Source organism: Pteropus vampyrus, unplaced genomic scaffold, assembly GCF_000151845.1.
Source record: "Pteropus vampyrus isolate Shadow unplaced genomic scaffold, Pvam_2.0 Scaffold182, whole genome shotgun sequence".
Lineage (NCBI taxonomy): Eukaryota > Metazoa > Chordata > Mammalia > Chiroptera > Pteropodidae > Pteropus > Pteropus vampyrus.
In genome coordinates this window covers 3,488,452-3,516,065 of record NW_011888963.1, presented here as the reverse complement: position 1 = coordinate 3,516,065, position 27,614 = coordinate 3,488,452, and the positions used below count along the sequence as shown (strand labels likewise).

The 27,614-nt window shown below is 35.8% G+C and overlaps 1 protein-coding gene and 1 pseudogene across 1 annotated transcript in view; one reads left to right on the top strand and one right to left on the bottom strand.

The window, feature by feature from the left end:
• Positions 1–27,614, top strand: part of RNF180 (ring finger protein 180) — a 100,595-nt gene that overhangs the window by 25,565 nt on the left and 47,416 nt on the right. The gene's annotated exons all lie outside the window — the stretch shown is intronic.
• On the bottom strand, positions 2,047–2,165 carry LOC111746299 (annotated as a pseudogene).

The following is a 27,614-nucleotide window of genomic DNA, read 5'->3' as shown; positions in this document are numbered from 1 at the left end:
GTCCTTGAAAAATGATTTATTAACAAGAGCAAAGAGAGTTAATTCTGATGGTCATTACAGAGGAAAGAGAGCTGTAACCAGAAGGCAGGCTGAGAAGGAATTAGATAAAGAATCATACTGGAGGAGAGAAGAGATTTTGATCTTATATTTTCTAATACCTATTTGCTTGCACGTAGTAAAAGATAGTATAAATATCCATGTCCAAGTAACATTTAGTATATTCAGATAGCTTTTCTTAGCTGGTATTAAGAGAATGAAAGTTTGACTAGGAGGAGGGGGGCTGGGTATGAATGGAATGGAGAAGTCATGGTGGTGAAAATGAGATAACAGCAGTTAACTTTTATTACGCTTTACTGTATGCTGGGTACAGTCCAGGGTGTTTTACTTCTATCACCTGATTTTCATGAGCTATTTGCTTGCTGGAGCATGGGGAAGATCTGAAGCCGACAGACTTTGGGCAGCTAGAGAGGAGTGTGAAGGCTCGGGGGGAAAAAGGCAATTGGGAAGTAGGAGAACAACCAAGATGCATGTTATCCATTACCAAATTCTGTGTAAGGCCAACCTGTTTGGGGAAGAGAGAGAACAGAATTATCACTAAGCTAGTCCGAGGGAGACACTTACAGAAAATTGTACCTTATCACGTGTGACTGAGCTTAGTGCTAGCTGTGTTTGATGAATAGCACTAGGCTATGCCTTCAGCTCTTTTGGCCTTGTATGCACTAGGAAGACTATGCTTGGTTTACATTCCAAACCTCCACATTTGGCTTCATTTTCCACATCAGCCAAGATATTCACTGCCCACCTGTTGTCTCCCTCATTGCCCCATTTCTGTCCTTACTACATGTTTTGAAAATTATAGTCACCTGCTGCCTCCGTCTCCTGTTGAAACCTTCTTAAAACTTTTCTGGTGCTGAGATGTCAGTCTCCCCTACTCTTCTCACACTGGGAACCTGACAATATCAGCTTCCATGTACCCCTAAACTGGGGATGTATAGCTGGAATTTTCTCCCTGGCTCTACATGATCAATTGAAATTACTATCATATTGGCTTTGTTTTACAAAGTAATATTTTAAAGTTAATTTTTAATTTTAAAAGCAACATAACAGTGTTAAGGTGTAGAAAATTGAAAAATACATTTACAAATCAATTGAGTGGTTACCTAGGAGGGGGTGGGGGAATATGATCTGGGATACTTTGTAGGGAGCTCCAACTCTATTGGTTATGTTTTACTTCTTAAGTTGGGTAGTATTATCACAAGTGTTATCTTTTTTTATTCCATTTTGTATGTCTCCAATATTTTAATATATACTGAAGAATCAGTTATAAATCATACTACCCTAACAATGTCATGCTTTTTTATTCATTATTTTCGCTATAAAATCTTAGATCATTCACTTTTGTTCTCCTGGTTGTAAAGCTGCAGGCTCCAACAGATAATATAGGCAAGTATTCTATTACCCAAGAGGCTTCACTTTCTTAATAATGTTTTTCTAATACTCTGTCAGATTAAAATTGAATATTTAATGATCCATGAGCAAAACTTTCCAGTAAAAAATGCATATCAGTGATGCACTGGTATGTACTATTCAGCTCTAAAATTCTATGCTTTTATGAACCTCTCTGGAATGCTGGTTTGTAAAGGTGATATGGATCATATTGTTTTCCAGCACCAGAGGGCACCAAAATTTTCTCTTGCAGCAAAACAGTCAAAATCATTTCTTTCCATCAAAGAATTTGATATACTGGGGTAGAATATTTAGTTTGTCCAACCATTAGTTTGTTTAACCACTAGTTTGTCCAAATACAAATGAGGCAACTTCTATAAAGCAGCAGCATAATCCAGTAGGAAAATACCAACCATGTATTTTAATGAAATTAAGATCCTAGCTTCCTATTGCTGCTACATATTTGGTTGCTTAAAAATAACACAAATCAATTAATTAATTAATTAATTTATTTATTTATTTTAGGCGAGGCAACCCTAGGTTGACCTCACAGATTGCAAGGACCTTGTCAGTTTACACTCTCTTATTTTTTATTTGTTACGCCTATAACACCTGATCTTCCTAGGTGGTCTCCCATCCACATACTAACCAGGCCCAACCCTGCTTAGCTTCCAGGATCAGATGGGATTGGGCTTGTTCAGGGTAGCATGGCTGTAGACCAAATAACACAAATTTATTATCGTTATGGGGATTTAAGTTTGAAATAGATCTCACTGGGCTAAAATCAGTGTGTTAGCAAGGCTGTATTCCTTTCTGATGGTTTTAGGGTAAAATCTGTTTTTTAGCTTCTACAGTCTGTCCACTTTTCTTGGCTAATGCCCACCTTCTATTTTCAAAGCCAGCAATGGCTAGTCAAGTCTTTCTTATGATGCTATCTCTCTGGTTCTGATTCTTCACAAACCCTTTTATCCATGTAAAGACCCTTGTAATTGCATTGGCCCCCCCAGTTAAATCCTGGATACTCTTCTCAAAATCAGCTGATTAGAAGGCATAATTCCATCTTCATTGTTTTCCTTGTATTTAACATAACATATTCACAGGTTCCAGGGATTAGGATGTGGGCATTTTGGGGGGAAGAGGGAATTATTCTGCCCACCAAATATGGTTTTAGTGGAATCTTATGATTTTGGCCAGCTTTGAGGGAGGGGAGGTAGCTACTTATAGGTCTTGGTAGTTTAGGAAAAAAAAAATGAGTGTTTTCTCTGACCTTCCTTGGAGTTCTACATTACTCACTTCTCTAGTTTTTCTTGGATTCCGAAAATGAATGTGTATTCTAGGAGCCATAATTCATTAATTCTGTCAGATATTATTTCCATAATTTGACAAGAATTATTAGATTGATCTATCATGTCTTCCCTAAGTAGGGTAAAAAACAATCAAGTTTGGATGGGAAAGCTGGATCAGGAAAGGAAAGAGGAACAAGGCATTGTTTGAAAAGATTTAGTGGCCCCCGGATAGAAAAGCAGCTTGAATAAAAGGTATGGTACTGAAGATAATATTGACCTGCCTTATAGTATTGCCTGGAACCAGGGCCCTAAATGAAGGAACAGTAGACAGTAAACCACATCTTCTTGGTACATAAAAAACTCCCAAGTAGTAGAAGGCTATACCAAGACTTCAGATTACTAGGGTCCATTTCAGTCCATAGAAATAACAGTCATAGACACAGTTAATGATAAAGATGATAGCTTTTATTTTGGGTGCCCATGTTAGTTTTTTATACTTAATAGTGAGCTGTATATCCTAAAAGACCACTTTTCCTAATGTTTTTTATGTTATTTTATGAATTAGCTAAGTGCCTTATGAAAGTCACTCTTATTTTCTTCTAAGATGATATAAATTACATGAGAAGTAGATAGTACGAACGTATTGAGTTGTATAAGGAAGAGCGAGTTCTCTTTCAGTTAACTCATTAGTTATCTAGGTCTCTAATTCATTATGTTAAATATAGAAGCTAGTAATTTGAGTTAGCCTTTAAATGAATAGTAATAGGTTGGGAAATAGTATATGTTGTGATATGTTAAAGAGTTCCTGCTTACTCAGAAGTAAATTGCTGAATTTTGCTCTTCTAGCAGGTTCTGGAGCATTCTGTATAGCCTCTAACTTTCATGCAGTGCCATTATCTAACCTAGATTAGATGAACATGTTTACTATTGGGGTTAAACCTAAAGAGGAGAGAAAAGAAAACAATGTCCCAACTCATCCAAAAGAGTAGAAAGCCTTTGCATCACTGTAGTTATGTCTGGGCCAGAGAGTTAAAGCACACTTGAAATTATAGGAACACATCTTTTTATTTTGAAGTAACTAGTCTCTGTTTTAGGATATTTTGCTTTTTAATAACACTTAGATTTTATCAAAGTTCAGGGCTACATACTTGAGAAGTAAAAAATCTTAGTACACATTGTTTGACTGGCACAGAGTAGGTGATTATTGTCATACTGAGTGCCAAAAGTTTTATCTCTGTTAGGCAATAATAAATATTGAGAATATAATAGCTTCCCCATCACAAAGGTTGCAAAGTACTGAGGTTTGTATTTCTAGCTTTTTGATAGAACTTGATCTCAGGAACATGTTTAGGGAAGAGATGGAAATTTTACTCACCTAGATTGGTTTCTTTTTGCCTTAAAGAATTATGTAATGCAGAGATTCTCAAGTGCTCATCTGTGGACCACCTGCATCAGAATCACGACGGGAGCTTTTTATGATTCCCCAAGAAATTCTAGTGCCATAAGTTTGAGACAGGCCCCAAGCGATTTTTAAAACTGCCCTAGTTAATTCCAATATGCAGCCAGACTTGGTAACTTGTAGATGCTTGTTCTGAAGTCAACTGGAGTATAGTTTAGGTCATTCTCTCCTTGATGTTACTAGACCACATCTGTCAAACGTCATAAGGTCAATATTGGTGAAAGAAACTAAAAAATCTTCTGAGTGGTATGTCACATTTAAAGAGTTGACTTCAAAGGTAATATTCTTTCATTTGGAGTCAAAGAATGGTAATAATAATAATGATGATGACAACAGCATCAGCAGCAATAAAAACAATAGACACTTACAATAGCATTTGGTATGTGCAAGTACTTTTGGTATGTGCTTCTGTCCTTTAGATGTATTCCTTACTATCTTCATGTCAACATTGTGAGGTAGTTACTTTATTATTGCCATTTTACAAATGAAAGATAGATATCTTGTCCAGGGTCACCCAGCTAATAAGTGCAGGAGTTAGGATTCAAACCCAGGCCTTTACACTAACTAGACTCCTTACTATACTCTGAACCTTTTTACCTCTAAGCTTTATTTTGTGGTTTTACTTGCTTGGATTGTCCTTCTGGACCCTGAGCATCTTTTTGAAATGCTGATTATCTCTTAAGGCACAATTAAAAGAACATCTTTTTCTTAGAATTTGCCATAGTTATTTAGGCAGAAATTATTATTCCTTTAGCTATGCTCCTAATAAAATTTGTCTAATTTCCTCTGTGTTCCTAAAAGTCAGTGAAAAATGACTAAACCAGACATATTTGGCTCTTCCTTAGAGAATATCTAGCATAGTGCTTTTTATGCAGACACTCAATAAATAGTTGCTAATAAATGGATTAAAGTAAGAGCCATTTCTAAATTTTTGTGAAAAAGCCATATATGGAAAATTTTACATAATTTTGAGTAACTTCATTATTTCACCCAAAAGTATATACCTTTGTGTTAGTCTGACTTTTAAGTTTTGAGACTTAACTTATGAACTTTTTCTCATAGGAAGTGAGAAATCCACACATTTTTAAATGTGCATGAAATTTTTATGATAGCTTGTTATATAAAAGGTCTTATATTTTGATTCTACATTTCCAGTTTTAGCCTAAATATATGTTACTGAATTATTAACATGGAACAAAGACTAGGCTTGCTAACTTACACTTGTGGGATTTTTCCCCTTGTCTTTTTAAAATACACGAACAAGTGTTTAGAGCACATAGGTATTACTTTTGGAAAAATAGAGAGGAATGTCTTTTGTCTTTAATGTTTACCACATCCATTAAGACTACTGTATTATCTCTTTGCTTTATCTCTTGCTTATCTCTTGCTTTAACGCTGCCTCAAAACTTATAGGCTTAAAACAATATCTCTTATTTGTTTCTAATTCTGTTGGTTAGGAATTTGGGCTTGGATCAGCTGGTCAGTTCTTCTACTGATCTTGCCCACATCAGAGGGCCCTCAGCTGAGCCTCGAAGTCCAAGGTGGCCTCACTCACAGGTCAGAAGATTGATGCTGATCTCAGTTTGTCTTCTCTCCCCATGTGGCCTTTATCATTAAAGATCTTCACGTGGCAGCATTGCCTTCCAGGGCAGCTAGAGAGGAAGCTGAAGACTACTTGAAGCCTAGTCTTGGAAGTCACAAAACATCACTTCTACATACTTTTTGGTCAAAGCAGATTATGAGGTTAGAAAATAAAGTCTTCATCTTGACGAGAGGAACAACAAAGTCACATTGAGAAGGGACATGCATACAGGCATGGGAGGAGTTATTAGGACCATTTTTGTAGACAGTTTATAGCATAAATATTGTGAACTTCGGAATGTCAGGGGTTAACCCTCAGTTCTCTTTTATCTCCTTTAGAAAATTCCATAGGAAACTGATCGCATCCAAAGTATTTTACTGTCTGATGACTACACTGCCCTTTGACTTAGATTTGCTGGGGAGATTTTTAAATTATGCTTATGTTTAGCCCTCCTTCCCCCCACCCCTGCCCTTTTGAGTCTTATTCAATTCATCTGTAGTGGGCTAGTCATTAGCATTTTAAAAAACCATTCTGTGTTATTCTAATAATGTGCAGCCAGGGTTTTGAACTACTGTATTAGACAGTACTCTCTTTATACTGCTCATTATCTGATTTTTAAAAAGTGGGCAGTGCGTATAGTAGATCAGAAATTAGGTGAAACAATTGACAAAGAGCAGTTTGTTGCCTTGTTGATTTTCAAATTATGCCCCTAATTTAAAGAAAAATGAAGTACTAAAAATAGGAAATAAAACAGCATTGCAAATAATATTTTAAGGAAACAAATGAAACAAAAAATACAATGTGAAATTAATAAGTTACCATTAAGAAGCATATTAGTTATAAACGACACAGTGGGCCAAGTTTTGTCTAAGAGTTCTTACACACACTCTTCACTAATTAATATGGGAATTATGTGCAGGCCTCTGAGAATAGACTTTAAACCGATGTGTATTGGGTAATATGTACCAAAATCTGTGAAGGAAAACTAATTGCATTGGGAGCTGAAAGAAAACAAGAGTTCAGCAACCCTGCTGAAGAGTGCAGAGTTGCAGAGTATTAGACAGAAAAGTCACACAAGAATTATCTAGTCTACCACTCTGCCTAGTCCTGCTTCACTACCACTAAAATTGAGACCCACTGCCCTAAATAATCTCCTTGCATTCCAAATGAATGCCCTGGACCGTTTCAGAAAACTTGGCATTTTGCATGGCTTGTAATTGAAGGGAAGCAGCATAACAAATTTTAAGTCAGGTTCTACTGGAAAGAGAATCAGAAGTCCCAACAGACTGAGATTTGAATCTGGCTCACTGACTATTTAATTGTATGGTCTTATGCAAGTTACTTAATTCACCTCAGCCTTGGTTTCTTCTACACGTTTAGTGTTTTGTCCACAAAAGGTAAGAATTAGATGGATAGATGCTAGTGACATGTCTCTCCTCCCCATTTGTTATTTCATTCATAAGGAATTTTTTTTTTTTTCTCAAATAAAGATTAATAGCATGGTTAGTAGCAATACTCTGACCTTAGACTTTCTAACTCATGGTCTTATGTGGCTGCACTTTCTAAGTGAGTTACCCTTTCTCATTTTACCTTAATTGTAAGAGGATATGTGTTTAAGATATTTCTCTAAAATGCTATGTTATAACATTAAGTGAAAAAGCAGGCTGTACAAGTATGTTTACATAATTCGATCACAAACAACCATAAAAAAAAATTGGAAGAAAACATCAAAATTTTACAAAGATTTACAAGATCTTTCTTTTTCTTCCAAATATTTAAAATAAACATGAATTGCTACTCTAACAAGAAATAAACAATGTATTTTCACCTTTAAGGTCAGTATATATATACATTTGCCGAAGGTAGCCACACTCAGAAATAGGTTTATACACTCATTTTGTGAAATATAGCTATTTCCATAGTGACACCAAATCCACATACAATTTTAGAATTTTCTAACATAGCCATCCTCAGTGTTGAATATTCTGGAATTTTTAAATCTAAATTTATAGTACCATTTTACTAATTTCCAAAGCTAGAAATATAGGAGTCTTATATTACTCCATTTCCTGTATTACCCACATATTATGGTTATCATATGCTTTTAAAATTGGTTATTAAATTTAATTCTTTCTACTTTCTATTTTTTTTCTTCTATTCCCACCATCCAAGGCCCTATCTCAAGCCCTTATTATTAAATTACCACTAAAATATACCTAGTCACAATAGTCTCTTACCTAAAAATCTGTGAGTCCGCATTTATGAAGGATAATATCCAAACTTATTCACAGTTTATTGCCACCTTACATTTTTGTTTTTATCTTCCTCAATTTCATCTCCCTCAGCCCTCCCTGTCACCTCCCTTTGGTCCAGCTTCTCTCTCAGTTCCTTAAAAATGATATGTACTTTCATGCAACTGTAACTGGTCCCTCTATTTTGATTTCTCTGTGTTCTCATTTAGGAAGTTACTCATCCTTCAAGACTCAGTTCAGATATCTTTGATCAACTTACCCAGGCAGGTTTAGCTGCTTTCCCTTCTTCTAGGCTTTTCATAAGCACCCTGATTATACATGTAACACTTTGTAAGATCTCTGTGCTTGCTCTAGCTAGACTGTGGGCCTCCAAAGGTCAGGGTCTGTGTGTCTTCACCTTAATACTCACAGGTCCAGCTATAAAATAGACAGTTAATAATTTTTTGTTGAATATGATATAAAGTGGCTTCTAATTCCCTCCCCCTTCTTTTCTTTTGTGATTAAATTGTAGTAGTTTGTTAAAGATCGCTCACAAATCTTAGATGCTGAAATAATGAAAAATAAAATCACAACTGAGAACAAGTATAGTTGAGTATATGCATGTTGAAGTGGTAGAGAGAGCCTTCTCAAAGGGAATATTTACTTTGGTTTTATTATAAAAAATAAAGTTTTTTATTTCAATGCCAATATTAAGACTTAGAATAGTACTTGTGCTAATGATAGTAATTTTGTTTTTTACTACTTTCAAAACTCTAAGTTTTGAAACTGCTGTTTATTAGTTGCGTGATTAAAAAGAGAAGAGTGCTAGGTACTTTACTATATTATTTCTAATTTTCACAATAACCTTATCATGCAGGTATGCTTATTTTATAGACAAGGAAACTGGGGCTCAGAGAGGTGAAGTATTTTTATCGAAGTCATTTAGCAAGTATATGGTAGCATTGGCAAGAAAACTAGTTAATGTTTTAAAATAATCATAAAAAGAAAGTGTATAATTTAACAATATGTTGCAATTGCATAATATTTTAACTGACATATTAAAAGGATTATTATTGACATACTCTACAAATGAGCCATCAAAATAATTCCTGAATAATAGTCTATAAAGAAAGATTTTTATCTATAGATTTATCAATTTCTTTTTTAATCCAGCCACCACTTCCTCTCATCCCCCCGCCCCCCGCCCCACACACACTCAGGTTGGCACTTAGCAGTGTAATTCTGCTTAAGTTGGTGCCAGTCAGCCTCATTTAGCAGGGATCTTCTTTCATCTGCTGACTGCTGGTATGTGTCTTCCTTTGAGTTGCTCATATTTGGACTCAATGAGGATGCTTGTGTGTTGTTGCTATCAGTTTTTCTTTTTAAGGCTACTTTCCTACATCTTCATTTTTTAATTTATGTATCAGCATGTATATGTAAGAGTTCCTGACTGCCCACATGTTTCTGATATTTGAATTCTATAAAATATTTGCTTTTTCGGTTATTTGTGTATTGTGTAAATAATAATTTACTTTGTTCATTTTTCATTAAGCATGTTTATTACTGCTAAAGAAGCAAAGCATATTAAGAACAAGTACTCTTTAAAATTTTACTTTTAAATAAAACTTGTTTTATCAACATTATGATGTGTTTTATTACGCCTGTTTTCATACTTTATAGTTTTCTCGGGAATGAATTTATTTTTTCTGAACATTAGCTAAGAAATGTATTGAAAAACTAAGGTGACTTTTGATTTGAAAGGTAATAATTGGATAACCAAATGATGTAAGTTTGTTAAACTGACAATCAGTGCTTCTCATTAAATATATTCAGCGATATATAAAATTAAGACTCAGGAAAATGAAATTTGTATTAAAATTGTCAGAAATAAAAGCTCAGAAGTACTATTAAGGGGAAATTACTCTTTGCAAAATTAAAGGCATACAAATATATATGTACATATATGCATGTATATGTAGACATACTTTTTAATGCAAGTAACCAATAGCATTTCCTATGAGTTGTTTCCTAACTACTATGACTATGGCATAAAACTCAAACTGCTATCAACCACTCAGTTTTATAAAGAAAATCAAGGTCATTGGATTTTAAAGTAGAGCTTTATTCTATACTATAGCCAAATTAATTACAATATTTGAAACAGTTGCAGATCCTTTGATAGTTCCTAGAGGACCAAAGTTAATAAAACACCTTTATCCTTTACATTTCTGGAATTTAATAAAATAGGGTTAAAGTATATCTGAAGAAAAGTGTACCCAAGGAGTAGGTTGGCATATCTGGAAATCATACTGCTATTACCATGGCATGGTGGAATCCACATGAGTGCCAGGCTTGTATAGTTACTAGGGATAGGGGTAGAGATGGGGGCAGGGTGGCAAAAGCCTAGTGGCACAGGGGTCAGTAGGTTAGAGTCAGAGAAGGAACCAGAGACCCACAAGAGGAGCTCAGTTTCTGCTCTAGGATTCTTTTCCTCAAGAAGATTGGGGAGAACAAGGTAGTATCTAATATGCCCAAGGAGCACAGTAGGGAACCTGGCCAGGTGGCAATGGGAGGGGAACAGATCATGGCCCCAGTTACAGTTGTACTACACGTAAGAGCAGATTAATTTAATTGAGCCTGTTAATTTAATTGATTTTTTTTACTGCAGTCATGAATCAGTATAGCTCTGACTCTAGAGCTTGAAGGTATTCTTACATCTCACATGTCTAAGTATAGCTAAAAAAATAAATAAATAAAAGAATTTTTTGATGCCTTGAGGATACATGGTTATCGTCAGACTTTTTTTCAGAGTTCTTTAAACTCTTTTAACCTGAAAGGTTGATTTCTTGACTAAATTGCTATAAATTTATTTCTTGACTCACTAGTTAGTCGAAACCTGCAGTTTGAAAAACACTGCTTTGAAGGCCGTTGATGGATTGTGACTATGCTTCTTTACCTTGGAGCCTGCATCTCCTGCTGCTGCTCAAAAAAAGTCAGTTGCAGGTGTTAAAAGCCACTGATTTGCCTGCTGCTGTTTCTGCTTTTTCCTCAACATTGTTCAACAATACTTCTCAGTAGAATCGTCACAAAGGACTGGCAGAGAAAAATAAACAAGTAGTTCAAGTGAGGAATTTAATTTAATTCAATACAGATTTGTTGTGCAAGCCCCTGCCTTGTATCAGGCACTGAGGTTATGGGAATGAATTGAGCATGACCTTTTTCTTGGAGAACCTAGGTTACTGAAGGGAGAAAAATAAAAATAAAGTATAATGATGGGCATCTTATGAGGTGCAGTAGGGGTACAAAAGGGGAAATAATCACTTCTATCTGAGAACAATTAAAAATGTTTCACAGGAAACGTGATGCTTGAGCTGAGTCTGTTAAGGTGAGTAGATGTTATCTTGGAAGATGAAAGGTTTTTGTTGGTTAGACAAGGTGGTGAAGAGCAGTCTAGTCAATGAGAGCAATGTGAAAAGTACAGAGGCATGAATTAGCCTGGTTCTTTGAACTTCACATAGTTCAGTATGACTAGACAAAAGACTGGTAGGCTGGGGTGGGGAGAGAACTCAATGACAGACTCATAGTCCATGCCGAGGACACCTTTCGGCAACAGTTAGGCTCTGACAACAGGTTTACATTTTAGAGAGATGACTCTTCTGGGCATATTGTGGAGACTGAGATAAGTCGTCTGGAAACCAGGAGATCAGAAAGTAGAATATCAAGTAACCTGATGAGGGCTTTAAATAAGACAGTATCTGTAGGAATGAAGCGAAACATAAGAGAAATGGCAGGGGAACTAAACCAATGTACAATTTAAGAAATATCTTACCAAAGATACTTAATTCAAACCTGAATTATCCAAAGATATACTAGTTGAATATAGTAGCAACTGCAAATTGATCATCCTTAGCAGTCAAGTCAAGCACCATATTACTATGAGAATTGTCTCAGCCACAGATCATTATAATTTTGACTGATGTTGTTAATAATATATTCATATCTCCTGATTTGTTCTTAGAAAGATTTGAGGAATATAAGATTATTTTTTCAAGTAAGGCAATCTGGAGACGGATGAGCAAGAAAAGCTAAAATAAGATGAAGCTGTGGGTGAAGTTAGCACACAAAATTTACACAGCTAGTACAATAAGGGAAATGACTTAGATACACAATTCATGAAGTAAAAACTAGTTGCTTTGGAAACTTACTTTTAGTACCGCTGAGAAGTCATCTCCCTTAAGCCCCTCATAGGAAGGATATTTGAAGTGGTGAACCATATTCATGAAGAAAATAGAAAAATAAATTTTGGAGAGCTGTTTTTATAATGAGCCATAATGTAAGCTCATAGTCTCATGCCAGATCTGCAAAGAACCAAAAGTGTCATCAAGGTGTATAGCTCTCATCCACTCATCCTGGGAGTGGTTGAGTGTCTATGTTATGTCATGTGTGCTAAACACTGGGAATACAAAGAGAGCAAAATAGGCATGTACCCTGCCCTTGATGGAGCTCAGTCTATTAGAGAACATATTAAACAGGTAAATACTGTATAGTGTAAAGAATTATAATAAGGAAGGCATGGGGTACCTGAATACATATAGCAATGGAGTATAGCGGTCCCCAACATAATCCCTGAGGAAGTGATATTGTACTGAAGGATGCAGGGTTAACCAGTAGAGAAAAAAATATTCCAATCAGAGTATGGCAGGGAGTTCAAGGTTATACTCTCTTGCTAATATTCTAGTCACCAATTAAGGACAACAAGTCTTTGGGCTTTAACAGTCAGCCAAGCTGGAGATAGGACCCCAGTACAATAATTAATTTAGGTTAGTTTAAAACATGATAAATAATAATGGTAATCTTTGATTAATCTCATCTCTTAAGATTCTTTTAAGTCTTAATTTTTTTTCTCGGAATATGGTCTCTATTTTATAGATGGGAAAATTCAAGCTATCCTGATGTAAGAGTGGAGTGCTTTGTTTTCCATTTACTCTAATGGTCTGAAGCTAGGACTAGGTATGTTGGTTCTGGAGTCTTTTGTGAGGGGCCATGTTGCAGGCCAATGTCAGCCACTGTTAGTTCCTGGCTTGGGGCCATCTAGTAGGAGCTACAAAGTGACCTGCTGTTGATTGCCACTTGCACTGGGTTTGAAGATGTTTGGGAGAGGCTATGCTGTGAACTGAGGCCAGCTGCCAGTAGTGCCAGGGTTGGTACTCCTTTGAGGGCACCACAGTGTGAGCTGAGGCTAGTCTCTGCCGGATGAATTACTTAGTTGAAGTAATGTTCCAGATGAAATCTGGCTGCAGCTTATGCCAGGCTTCAGTTACCTGAGGGGAGTTATGATACAAATTGAGACTGGTATTTGTTTGTGGCAGACTTGGGGCCACTTATCAAGAGGTACAGGGCACCCCAAGGCCAGCTGCTGCTTGTTTGGAGTTTGTAGGCCTTTGAGAGATTTTTGTGAAGTCCATAGCACAAGCCAAAGCAGATCACTTGTGTGGAAAAGTACAGAAAGTGGCTCTGGCCAAGCACATGGCTTGGGTGTGGCAGTTTTGAAGGAATCACCAGATTGGGGCAAACAGTGTGAGCTTCCATAATGGAGAGCTCAGATCTGGTGCCTACCTGCCCCTGCTGAGTGGGGCAAGGGCTCAACAGAGGAACAATGGCGCCTGCCAGTGACCCCATTCCAGAAGAGAATCTCCCTGATCCCTCCCACTCCAGCCCTTGCCCTGAAGCCAGTGAATTTAGTTCCTCCCCATATGTCGTTGGCAGTCTTGGACCTGCTGCCCTGGCCCTAGAGGCCAGAGTCTCCAGTGAGTGAGTCCATGCACAGCCCCTCAAGAGGAACACCTGGGACTCCAGCAGCCCTTTATCTCACTTGGAAGCAATCCCCCTGGTTTTCACTGCCAGAATGTATGGGCACTCTTCTTCCCGGCACTGGTGTCCAGGTTGAGGGAGCCAGGTATGGAGCTGAGACCCCTCGCTCCTCAGGGATGACTTCTGCAACTGAGATATTCCTCCCAAATTCTCAAGTGCCACATGGTAGATGTGGGACCTACCCATTCCACATCTCTGCCCTCTCCTACTAGTCTCCTCATGGCTTCTTCTTTATATCCTTAGTTATAGAACTTCTGTTCAGCTGATCTTCAGGTGGTTCTCAATGATGGTTGTTCTATAATTAGGTTAAAATTTTGATGTGGTCATGGGAGGAGGAGAGCACAGCATTTACCTAGTATGCCATCTTGACCAGAAGTCTGATCATATTCTTTCTTTTGGGGTATAAACTGTGTCTCCTGAATCCTAGATACAGGAAATATATGTGACAGAGAATTTTAAATGCTGATTTTTAATTTTTATTTTAAAGATTGACTTCCTATAAACTTTCCTATGCATCTTACATTCAGAATCTTTTAAAAGAACATTGAGTTCCCATTTTGTTTCCAGTTCTATATTCAACTTTTAAAAATTGAACTTTCTAGATCATTAAATATTATAAAAAAATTATATGAATATTTTAAATGTTCTTCAGCCATATTCCATTGTTGAAAACTTAGCAAATTTTGGTTATTATACACTGGCATCTTTAAATCTAAATCTTTGTGTTTCAGATATCACAGCTACTTTTCTTAAGCTAAATTCCCAATAGCAGAATTGTTCAGATATTAGTTAAATACATATTACCAAATTGTGTCATAGAAAGATTGAGCCAGTTTATCTTCTTACTAGCAATTTATGAATAGTCATTCTTCTGCATGTTTAAAAATCCTGCAAAGCTGTGTACCAAGTTCCACCTTGCCTGCTGTTTGACCACTTTAGTGTACTGTTGCTCTGATTTACACTCTTCCATGTGCTAGTTATCTCGAAGATCCTAGAGCTAACATGCAGACTTAGGAGCCAAAGCAAAATTATATGATAACATCATCTCTGACAGGCATCAGCAAGAGATTGGTTTAAAAATTAAAAAAAAAAAAAAACAGCAACACAGAAACAGCCAACTCTTACATAGTACTTATGATATGCCAGGTTCCGTTAAGTACTTTACATGTGTTAGTACACACTAATCTTTGCCTCTACCCTTGTAAAGGTTGTACTATTATTACACCCTCTTTATAGGTGAGGAAACTGATTCACGGAAGGTTTAGTAGCTTACTCAAGAAATGAATTTGGGGGATACAAATTGTGCTCAAGAAAAGCATATTAATTTATTCATTTGCTTGCATTAAACAAAGTAGTCTTTAGGTAAAATAGAACATTCAGATAAGCAAAAAAGCCTCGCAAATTACTCATAATCTACTATTTCTGTGTTTGCATATATTTAGGTAGAATGATTTCGTGCATACTTTTCTCTAGCCTTTTTTTCTTACGATTCTGTAAACAATTTCCCATGTCATTAACTATAGATCTATATCAACGTTTTGCTGGCCACCTAGTATTTTATTTGATGGATGAAATAAAATGGATTAGCGTATTTTGTGAATATAATTTATTTAACTAGGCTTATTTGGGCCCTTTCTTTGACAAAAAATACACACTTTTTGGCTGACATAACCTATTCTGTACATACACCTCTAGTTTTGTCATTTCCTCGGGATAAATTCTTAGAAGTAGCAGTTGGTGGGTATGTGTTGTTTAACTTTACATCCTTGCTCCTGTCCAGTTGTTACCCTGTCATTATCCCCTCAAAGATTGCGAGGTCTTTTATGTGGAAATCTCCAGTTTTTATCCAGGGAGATTGGCATCTTCTCAGCAAGAGACTTCAAAGTTCCTAATGTTCAAATCAGTCTCTTTTTTCTCAATCTCAAATGTCATTTGAGATTGTTATGATTTTGAAGATCGTAATGGTAATTGGTGCTTTCTGGGTGTTTTGTTTGTTTGATTTTGGTTTTGGAGAACTTCTCCTGCCAGTTAAACATAATGATGTTTTTTAAAGAAAGGATTTGAGTGTTATTTTGACTAATGTAGTGTAGGTCTCCCAACATCTCATATGCAGTAACCAAAGTTAGGTCTATGGACAAGTACCATCAGCATCACCTGAGAACTTAGACATAAACCATCCTAGGCCCTGCCCGCTCTATCTACTGAATCAGAATCTGTATTTTAATAAGTTCCCCCAGGTGATTCATGCGCTTTTTAATGTTCGAAAATCATTGCTTCAGGCTGTTTTGTTCCCAGCTCTCATTTGTCATTTACAGACAGCACACTTTGCTCCTAGTAGTAATTGTTTTTGCTGTATGTTGCATTTTCCTATCTCATAGTAAATACTGCTCTTTCTTTGAAAAAGCTTGCTATTTTTAATGTGTCTGGTTCAAAACAAGAATGGAATCTGTTTTATAAGGTGATTATCTTTTAAAGTATTGGCCCATAGTTGACTTAGAAGCTGTTGTATTGATCGTGGCATTTTAGAGCAAGCTGAATTATTAATTTGGCTTCATTTTGCAGATAGAAACATTTTAAAATCAGAGATCTTACAAAACATGGTGCCCTCTGTCATGAAGCTGTTAGCTTTCTCTTAAAGATATGCTAGTGCTAATGAATATTTTATAATGTAGCTGCCTAGATATAAATAAGTAACTATCAACCTAAAAACAAGTATTGTATTCATCCAAAAATGCTTACTTTGCAAATTTATTGCTTCAAAGAAAGCAAATGTGTGTTTAAAATGAGAAATATGATAAAAGTGCTACTTGAGATTGAAGTTGTTTGCTGAATATAACAAAATAAATATTTTAGGTGTTACCTTTTCAAACATTAGGCAAAACTGCTAAAGTGCTGCTCATCTATCAAAACATACAGGTATCCCTCACTCTTTAAACTCAGGAACCAAACAGATTTGAACGCATTTTTGGAGATACACATTTTCTCTTCATATTCTGAGCTCCACACTATCTTTACTCAGGAACCAAATAGATTCGAATAGCAAACGATGCTTGTATTCTTCTTCCTCAGTAAATACACAAAGGACTGTAATACATAGTAGCATGTCACAATTAGCTTTCCACAAAACATTAACCCGTGTTTCCATAGTATATTAAATGTGGAAATCCTCTGTAAACTGTGTTCTCTTTGGAGACTCAAAATGCATATCAATATAATAAAGGCTCTGGATGAATCATCTATGATATCTGTTATTTCTTGCTTAATCCAGCATTTCTAGCACAGCTATATGACAAGGACCAGCAGGTCATATGCCAAAATGATGAGGACATACTGTGTTTATAATAGAGATTTATGAGAGCCTTAACCAGTATGAGCTCCAGATCCCTCATTTGAAAACTGGATTTTAGAGTAAATATGCTGACGTGCTCCAGAGTACCTGATACACAGTCATTGGTGTTACCTCCCCAATGGAAACTTGGTGACAGAGCTACATCAGAACTTTTAGCCAGCAATTATTCACTAAAAGTGGGATTTACTATAACATCCTGCCCTGATACTTTCCCCTCTTCCTGATGGCATCACTGATCACCTGCCCTCTCATTCACTCTGCTACAGCCACAGTAGTCTCCTCACTGTCTCTTGCACACACCAAGCACTTATTGTTCCTTCTGCCTAGAAGGATCTGCCCTCAGATATCCACATGAGTCTCTCACTTCATTCACATCTCTAAATCAAATGTCACTTCCTTAGAGAGACCTTATTTGACTATCTTGTCTAAGTTACTTGTCTCTCTACACGTACATTCTCTTTGTGGTACTTAATGCCACCTAATATATATTCATTTTATTGTTTGTCTATCCTCACTGGACTATAAGCTCCACAAGAAGAAAGGTCTTGTTAGGCTGTGTTTACTTTTACTGCTATACACATAGGAGTTCAGTAAGGATGAATGAGTGAATGACAAGCATTTTATTAAATCTTCTCCCCAACCGTGAGCCAGTACTGACAGAGGACACCCTTAGACTATTTACCCTCCTCCTTCCCACCTCAGATGCCCTGAATCATGTGAGCTCTGTGCCTGCCCAGGTCCTCTGAGGGATCAAGGATGGGAGATGGGAAGGAGAATGTACAAGGGGAGAATCCTGACTATTTACCACAAAGAAATTGAGCATTAAACTGAAAATGAATGATTTGCTCTGAAGATTGTTGTCCTAGTCTACACAGAAATGATAACTAAATAGATAGATTAGATTCACTTTCTGTGGAACTATTATGTTCTTGCACATCAGCGTTTGTGACCTTGAAATTCATACCTGTTAAACTATAAACATTTATGAAACTATAGACTTCCATTCTACAAGCCAAAAGTTTAAGGTATGTCAGTGGAGTATGTCTTCTGTAGAATATTTTATGAGAAAGTTATCAGTTGAGCTTTTAATTTCTATAAATTTTTCACATTATTATCATTCTTGTCATTTAACTGTCAAAACTGAAATAGTGTTCTCTAGAAATTAGTGGAAAACTAATATTTCTTTTTCTTTAAAGAAAACAATTAAAAATCTAAAATTTTCACAAATAACTTCTAGTTTTGAAGAAATAACATTAAAATTTGATCCCCTGGTATTTAACATTTTGTTACCAAAATATTATTCGGGTTGCAATTTTTTAGTCTGTAAAAATGATCTGTGATTGGGGATTCTAATGTGTTTTATTTATTTATTCTATAATCCTGGTAAATGCAGTGGAGTCCTAGGAGTTTTATGGCCTGAAGATCTATAAGAAATTACAGTAAAAGACATAGTTTGAGAGTAGTTTTTACTTTTCTCTCACATCTTTATTCTGGAAGTGCTTTTAGTAAGTGAAGTTCACTTATAACCCCTGTGTTTACATACAGGTATGGAAAAACCCTGAATTAAAATAATACAGACATATTCTACTTTTAAACAAACCTGGTATGTTAAAGCCTGAATTTATATTATGGCTGAAATAAAGACAAATTCTTTTGCAAAAATATTGGCCATAGATTTCCTTGAAATAGCAAACTCCTGTGATCTAATGAATATAGACAATTTTTATCTACCAAGTATAGTTGAAAATATATGTCCTAAATCCATTTGTTTTCCTTCATCTTCCACTGATAAATCACTATTGCCACTTGCCTGACCATTGCACCAGCTCAGTTTATCTTCCTGCTACTTTTCTTGTCTCCTGCCCGCACAGTCCACCCTCCCACACACATAGCAGCCAGGTAAATAAGGTCATGTTATTCTGCTGTATCCAAATATCCTGTGGCTTCCTATTGCCATGCAACAAATATGCCATTTAGTAAAATACAAATTCCTTCCCATGCCCTCCAGATGTTAATGATCTGCCCCCTATCCCAGCCTATGTCCTTAAACATTCCTGCACCATTCTTACCCTTGCTCACTTCATTTAGAGTACACTAGCCTTCTTGCTGTTTCCTAGTTACATTCAAATGTAGTCCTACCTTCAGGCCTTTGCGCCTGCTCTTCCTCCAGTCTCTGTATGGTTTGCTGTTCTTTTTGTAAACAAGTGTTAACTTCTCAGGCCTTTTCTGGCCACTCATAGCTCTCACCTATTTCTATTTTATTTTCTTGATAGCATTTATCTTTACTTGTAATTGTCTTATTTTTTAATTTTTTTTACTTGTATATTATCTCTCAATTCCATTAGAAGGTAAGCTCCATGGGAGAGAGTTGTTTCTTTTGCCTTTTTTACTCCTGTACCCTAGTATTTAGAACTGTGCCTGGCTTAATAAATATTAGTTGAAAAAGTAAGTTGTAGGTATATGGCTAAAAAGCAAAAAAATATATAAATCACTATTTATAAGTCAAATCATTTGAAAAGCATAAAGCAAAAAAAAAAAAAATCTATTGGTTATTTAAAAAAGCTATTTATCTGCTTTATAAATTAACCAGTCCCCCCGCCACACACACACACACACACACACACACACACACACACTCACACACTCACACACACACTCACTCTCCCACTCTCCCTCCCACCTTCCCTGCTTTTAACTTGCCTAGCACATTACTGAACATAGAATGACCACCCGGGAACCCTCTTGGCCTGCCAATCTTTTCTCTATACTATAGCCAGAGTGATCTTTACAAAACATGGACATCATCTCCCTTCTTAGAACTCTTCCATGCATTCCTTGCTCTTCAGATGAATGTTAACACTCTGACATGGCCTGAGAAACCCAGCTTGGTCAACACCCACCTGCCTCTCGCAGTCATCTTGCTGCACTCTCCCCCTAGCTCTCTGTTCCCTCCACAGGACTTTTGCAAACTCCACCTAGACCCCTTCCCTCTTCCTTCTCTATTTTGCCTTTTTAATCCTTCTCTTCCTTGGAAATCTTCTGCACCCACCAAATTAGATCAAGTTCCTTTGTTATTTGCCTCAGTGAATTCTTTCTTTCCTTCAGAGCATTTATCTCAATCTGTAATTAAATCTTCATCAGTGGGATTATTTGATTAATACTTGCTTCTCCACTAGGCTATAAGCTACATGAGAGCAGTGCCGTGTCTGGTTTTGTTCACAGTCATATCTCCGACACCTGTCTGACATATTAGGTGGGTAAACATCTGCTGGATGAATGAATGAACGGACAAACGAATGAACAAATAAACACTAAGTGCTTACTTGCGCCATGCTCTGTACTCAATACTGGGAATACAAAGATAATTAAGGCTGAATCTCTACTCTCAAGGAGTTTATGGAGGGCAAAGACATAAACAGTTATTGTAGAGTATTGAGTACAGGGATTGATTTTTGTAATTAAATATATATATAATATACATATAACATTAGACTCATTTCAGGTATACAACATAATGATTCAATATTAGTACATACTGTGAAATAATCACCACAGTAAGTGTAGTTAACATTCACCACCACACAGTTACATTTTTTTGTGATGAGAACTTTTAAGATCTGCTCTCCTAGCAATTTTCAAACATACAGTATAGTAATATGAACTGTAGTCACCATGCCGTGTGCTGTTGTGTATCCACTATATCCCCAGGACTTATTTTACAACTGGAAGTTCGTACCTTTTGATCGCCTTCACCCATTGTTTTGTTAGATCACATGGATAGGAATATAAGAGGTTGAGCAGCTTAGCATAGTGCCAGCCTCAAACCTGGGCCCTGGAATCAGACCAGTACTATTGAGTCCTAGCTCTTCCTTCCAGTTACTAGCTGCCAAGTAAACTCCGAGTCTCTGGCTGCTGAGTCCCTGTCTGTAAATTGGAGATAATAGTACTACCTCCTAAGGTTATTGTGGGGGATTAAATGAGATAATATATTTTAATTTTAGAATAGTACCTCGTATGTAGTAAACTTTTGATAAATAGTTATTATTAAAGTTAAAAATATTTTTATATTAAATTTGCCTTTACCACTAGGGGCAAATTCTCTCTTCCTGGACCTTCACATACTCTTAAGGCTTACACTAATGTTATCCTAAAAGGTAAAATTGAATATTTTGGTGTTCTGAGTCTGAAAACTAGGCCGAAATGCCACCACTTTACCTTTAATAAATGGAAGATGTTTAAAAATCCTATTCAGTTATACAATAGTTTGAAAAATAAGGATTATGAAGGGTAGTCATCTTTAAGCTTAAAGAGAGCCTAACATCCTAGCGAAAACCTTTGGAGAGCTAAAACTTTTCAAAGTCTACCTTTAGCTATATTCTAGGAAGTTGCTATTTAAGCAGCAATGTCAGAATGGTGATAAATAGGGTCCGATGACAAGATAAAGATGAAAATCGTGGAGGTGGTATTTCTTCTAATGATTCTTTCTCCTCCGAGACTGACAGACCATACTGATGCCTTGTTTCTGGTAACACATGGCTCTTCAAACGGGAATTGTTTATTCCTTTTTGGTTTAAATAGCAATAAAATATCTTATGCCTTGGGGACATCAGAAAACCTCTGGCATTTTGCAACATGCTTTTTGTAATGTGTTACTTTACAAAAAGCATTTAAAAGAATTTGAGCTAGAGGAAAATGAATTTATAAGTGGACTTATCAAATAAAAGTGGGTTTCGTAATGATGCAGTCGTAAAGCAAACCATAGTAAAAGTACAGGACAGTCTCCTAAGATTATTCATTCTTTTTATATATTCTTTTTGTGTGGATATTGTATACCATAATGGACTTAGCTAATTGTAGAGTATAGCAAACTTCAAGCAAATTGCGTAAAACAAAATGCCTAAGAAAATGAACAGAACAATCATGAAAAAAACTTTAATTCTCATGTTTTCCCCAGCTATTAATATATGTCCTCTCCTGGATTCACAGGTTCATAAGGGACTTTAGAAAGTCATTTCGTAAATTAATACATCTGAGCCATCTGAAATGATATCTGATGTCTTGGTCTTTGGACCAAGGAGAACCCCTACTCTCAGGAGTCAGCTCTAGTCGTTCCTTACTACATCTTTCCCATAAATAAATCATGCTTTCCTTATTTCTAAAGATAGATCACAGTTGCTTTGAACTAAATTCTTAAAAATGTTTATCAAAAAATTAGCCATTAGGTGAATTATGGATTCTTATTTTTTAATCCTTAAGCCATTTATCTAAAAAGTAAAAAAAGTTTGACATGAATAAAGCTTCAAAATTCTTATTATATTTCATTTATTTAGCATTTACTGAGTACTTTCTGTGTGCAAAATACTCTGCTCAGGTCTAGGGAAATTTAAAGAAAAAGGCATAGTGCTTGCCTTCTAGGAGCTTACAGTCTAATAGTTGAGATAGATGTAAAGGCAGTGATGACATTATAATTTTGGCAAGTGCCATAAAAGGATGGTGGAGGAACAGCTGACTCTGCACAGGAAAGGTAAAGGGTCAGAGTGGATTTCCTCCTGGGAATCCTTGCATGCAGTCTCATGGGAGAGTCAGTCAGGAGTTGACTAGGACAGCACATGGCCTATTCAGGGACTAATTACAAGAACATGGTAACATTGGTAGAAGGGTAAATATGGAGACATTGCTGACTGGAAGTCAAGATGGAAAAGTATGTAGAGCCCAGAATTAAAAGACCATTTTATGCCTTGCTAAGAAATTTAAAACAATCATTAAGAGTGACCTGATATGGTTGTGTTTTCTTTTTAAGTCAGTATAGCAGAAGTGTAGAGGGGAAATGGGAAAAGAGAGGCAAATAAGATTTTAATGGTAGACAGACTAGTTAGGAGGTTATTATAGAAATTCTGATAAGAGAGGTTAAAATGATATTGGAGACTGATAAATTTGAGAGAGACTGAGTCCCAACAGGATTTGGAAGCTAATTAGGACTGAAGAAAGGAAGGAGAAAAAGCTTATATAGCCACTTTTGAGTGTTATTGGAGGAATTTTGTATATAGACATTTTACCAAAAAGGTATAATTCATAGTCTTATAGACTGTTTTTACCCTCACTTAATGTAACTTCATGGCAGTTTTCCCAGATTTATGACCTACGTCATCATTTTTAGTAGCTACAAATTATTCCATTGTATGGTTATGCTATAATTTCTTTAATCATTTCCCTATTATTGAATTTTTTATTGTTATTCAATATTTTATTATAACTGATTTCAGAGAATTATTTATAAAAGAAGTGTCTTTCTAAGTAAGATAAGACACTTTCATATTTAAGTAAGAAAGAAATTTCTAGAATGTTTGGTTAAAAGTCTTGGGTTATCTGAGTAGTTCATATCTATTCTCCAGCTTCAGTTTCATCATTTGTAAAATTATCAATTTAAAATAAACAATTGTTTGCTTTTATCGTTAACACTTTATTATATGGACTTGCCTGGTTCCCTCTATTGACAACTACTTCTAGGGGAGTAGTTGAACATATTGGTACAAAGCAGGCTTCGGAATAAGATTAATATAGCATTCAGCCCCGGTTCCACAATTAACTAGCTGTATGACTAGATCGGGTTTATTTAATGTCTCATCACTGAGACTCAGTTTTCCCATATGTAAATTAGGAATTAATACCTCTCACAAGGCTGTGGTAAGATATTTATGCAATTCTCCTAGCTCAGTGCCTTTCCACATAGTAAGTACTATTATTTGTATTAATGTATGTTCCTTCCCTTCCTCATTATCAAATCACCGAGATTGTTTGTTCAACTTCCTCTCTTCTTCCTGTATTTATTTGGATTTAATCCAGCAGTCATGCTCATTCTGAATGCAAACAAGTATTCTAAAGCCTCAAATAGGAAAGAACATAAAGAAGATATGTTTCATTGATGTCATATGTATTCATTTAAGCACATGCAGAAATAGCATATTTAACAGTTTTAGCTTTCTAGTTGTTCTTTTGCAAACTCCTAAGTCATTTCACTGATCACTTATCATTTCATGCTTCTGCCTACAACAGCAACCTTGGATAGAAATGACTTCATTTATCAATAGTGTCCTTTTACATACCTCTAATACCAATATTTTATTCATTGGTTCTCAGAATATTATAAATATTTTTATGAGATTATAGGAATTTTTAGTTTTTCCTGGAAAAAGAAAGTCTTATTAGATACAATAACTCATTGTCTCCTGCTTCCCCCAGTTCTGTTTCTGAGAATGCCACTATCCAATTAAATGTCGTAAACATTTGCTTTAAATACCAATTTCTTTTGGGTCTCTTGTAGATAAGAACTATAGGGAAATAAACGAAGACCACCCAAGTGAGAATAAGCAATGGCTATTTATTCCAAACTTGCTATAGCAAGGGGGTCGGCCACCATCACTTGCATTTGGCAGACACTCAAAGGCAGACAGATGAAGGAAAAATCTTTATAGTGGAAAAAAAGAAAGGTTTTAGGTGTACTCTGACTGGAGGCTGTCGTCATAAGAAGCTGTAGGTGGGCTAACATCTCAAGTGGGATTCCCCCTGTGATCATCCTTTACTTATAGTGGTAACTTACTAAAGGGATACAAACCATTTTAATCAAATGAATAGGATGATGAAAGAGAAAACTAATAGAGATGCTCCTTGACTTACGTTGGAGTTGTGATCCAAGAAACCCTTCCTTTCTAAGTTGAAAATATATGTCGAAAATGCATTTCATACACCTAGCTTAACAAACCATAGCTCAGCCTAGCCTGTTTCTCTGGGTTCTCCAAAGAAGTGTTTGTGGTATACTGACAATGATGTCTCTGCCCAACCAAAAAGTACTTCTGTAGAACCCGCTAATTCAAATATCCTGTGCTATGGGAGTCCCAACAAGACATAAAACAGGGAATAAATACAATGGCAATGAAAATGACATCGTATAAGAACATTATGGATAAGTCCTAGCTCTGAAACTTACTGTCTTTATGACTTTGAGTAAGTCACCTGTCTGAGAATCGGTTTCCTGGGTTGGAGGATGAAAGAGCGGAACCTTCCAAGTATTGGTAAGGTTTTTGTTTTGTTTTTTTTCCCATCCAGATAGTGGTTACACAGGTGTTTTCAGTTTGCGAAATTTCATCGTGCACTTGTGAATTTTCTCTCTGTAAGTTATACCTCAGTGAAATCAGTACCATGCTGATAAATATTTTTCCAGGGAAGAGAGTCTTGACTTGTAGCACTTGCCAGTTTCCATGTTACAAATACTGTCACCGAGGCTGATTTCAGGCAACCAATGTGAAGGCGAAAAATCAGTTGACAGAATGGCTTCATGAAGACCTGTTAACTTTTTTCAAATGTAAAACATTTCTTGTTTCCTCAATTGCCCCAAATGGGATTTTACATGATCCATAGTTCATGACAAAATATCACTATTGATTTATGCACAATGTTTACTTATTTGGGATTCATTTTAGTTGTTAATGATTTGATGAATTCTCACAAGCCACTGCCCAACACAAGAACTAGAATATTCATATCCTCGGTTACATATAATCTTGCTTTGTTTTAGTTCTCTCTCTCCCCTCAACACATACATGTGTGATCAATATATTAGTTTTATTTATTTTGAATTTTACATAAAGGACTTAATGTTCTGAGCTTACTATTTTGATTTAAACTTACATTACTAGGATTCACCTATATTGTTTCTTTGGAATGTAGCTTATTCATTTTTATAGTATAATTCTACAGGCCTTTTACCCAGTGTTTGCCACAGCTTGGTTTATGTCAGTCTTGGTATACTAGTGTAATTTCCCAGCAGAGCAGCCATATTGTGTTTGTTCATTTATTTTACGTGCCTTTTTCCCCCCAAATTTAATGGATTCTACAATATCTATTTTCCCTGTTCTCTTCTTGCTTTTTCTTTCCAATATTTGTGTTCTTTGACAAATGAATGTGTTTTCTCCCAAATGGGTCATAAGTCAATGGAACATCTTAATGTGTGTCAGTGCCACACACAAAAAATGTACTGAAGGATTCTATCATGGTTACCAAAGAAGCTCTGTTAGTAGCAAAACTGAGTATTGAGGTTCACACTCCAGTCTCAGATTGGTCTAAGGGATATTATAACTAGGATATATCTAGGATAGTTATAATATACAGGCTTTCCCTCTTCTAAAAAATTATTATAATTATAATACATATGTGTGGTATGTGATTGAAGGGATAATTTTTTGCTGAGAGAATGAGCCCAGAATATTATAGGCAACTAGCAGCCAGGGGAGTGCTCACTAAAAGGAATGTTGTGCACTCAGACCGATTACCAAAATTTTATAACCTGATTTCCTTGAATTGTAGCAACAACATAAGATTTATTTCTGCTACAAGTTCAACTGCTATACCCAAACTTTTAAGAAAATCTTACTACTAACAAAATTTAAATAATGCAGAGTAGAAAAGTTATTAATTCAAAATTATGGGAGGAAAGTGGCTATAAACAGGGAAAAGGACAGAGCAGGCGGATATTTTATTTATCTGTACAAAAGTAGGTCCACAATTCAAAATTCAGAAACCCCTGAAAAACAAGACTTTTTTGTTTTTGTTTTCATAATTAATTTGATCACAAAACCTGTTTTCATCTAAGTGCATTTGACAGAAAACCTGAATCGAAGTAATGGGAAACTATTGCTTTTATTTGTTCCACTTGGTGTATATTTTCATATGTTTTACTGAAGCAATATTATTATGTTTGATTCCAGACTGTGCTGGGACATTACATTATATGTAGTTTCTCCACCTATCAGAAATTTTTAAAATTCTGAATTCTGAAACACATCTGCTCCTAAGGGTTCCATTAATAGATCGTGAATTGTAGTAAACAAATTGCATTCATTTTATACCTAGACCATGGGTTCTTAACTTTTTGTGTGTGGCATACACCTCTTTGGCAATTTAAAAAAAATTTTTTTTAAATACATAAAACACATGGGCAACAAAGTAATCATACTGAAAAGTTATCAAAATAATAAAAATCTGTGATATAATAATATATGTGTTTCTTTATTAAGGCATAAAATAACAAGACCTAGGAATTGATCGAATTGTTACTGTAAAATCATTCCAGTGATGAGTGTGAATGATATTTGGGGTTATCTGCAATAACCGTGATGTCATATGAAAATATCGTTGATTTCTCTTGGTGACAAAGTCACAGGTACTGTTAATATTGCTGAAGTTTGTCTCCTCATGCATCATTGAAGGAACTGGTAAATTTCAAATAGAGATTTGAGAAAAATAGATATGTAATTGATTTTTTCATCCTAGTTCATAACACCCTCTCCCTGCCCCAGCATTTTATCCATGGATCACAGTTTAAGAAACTTGGTTA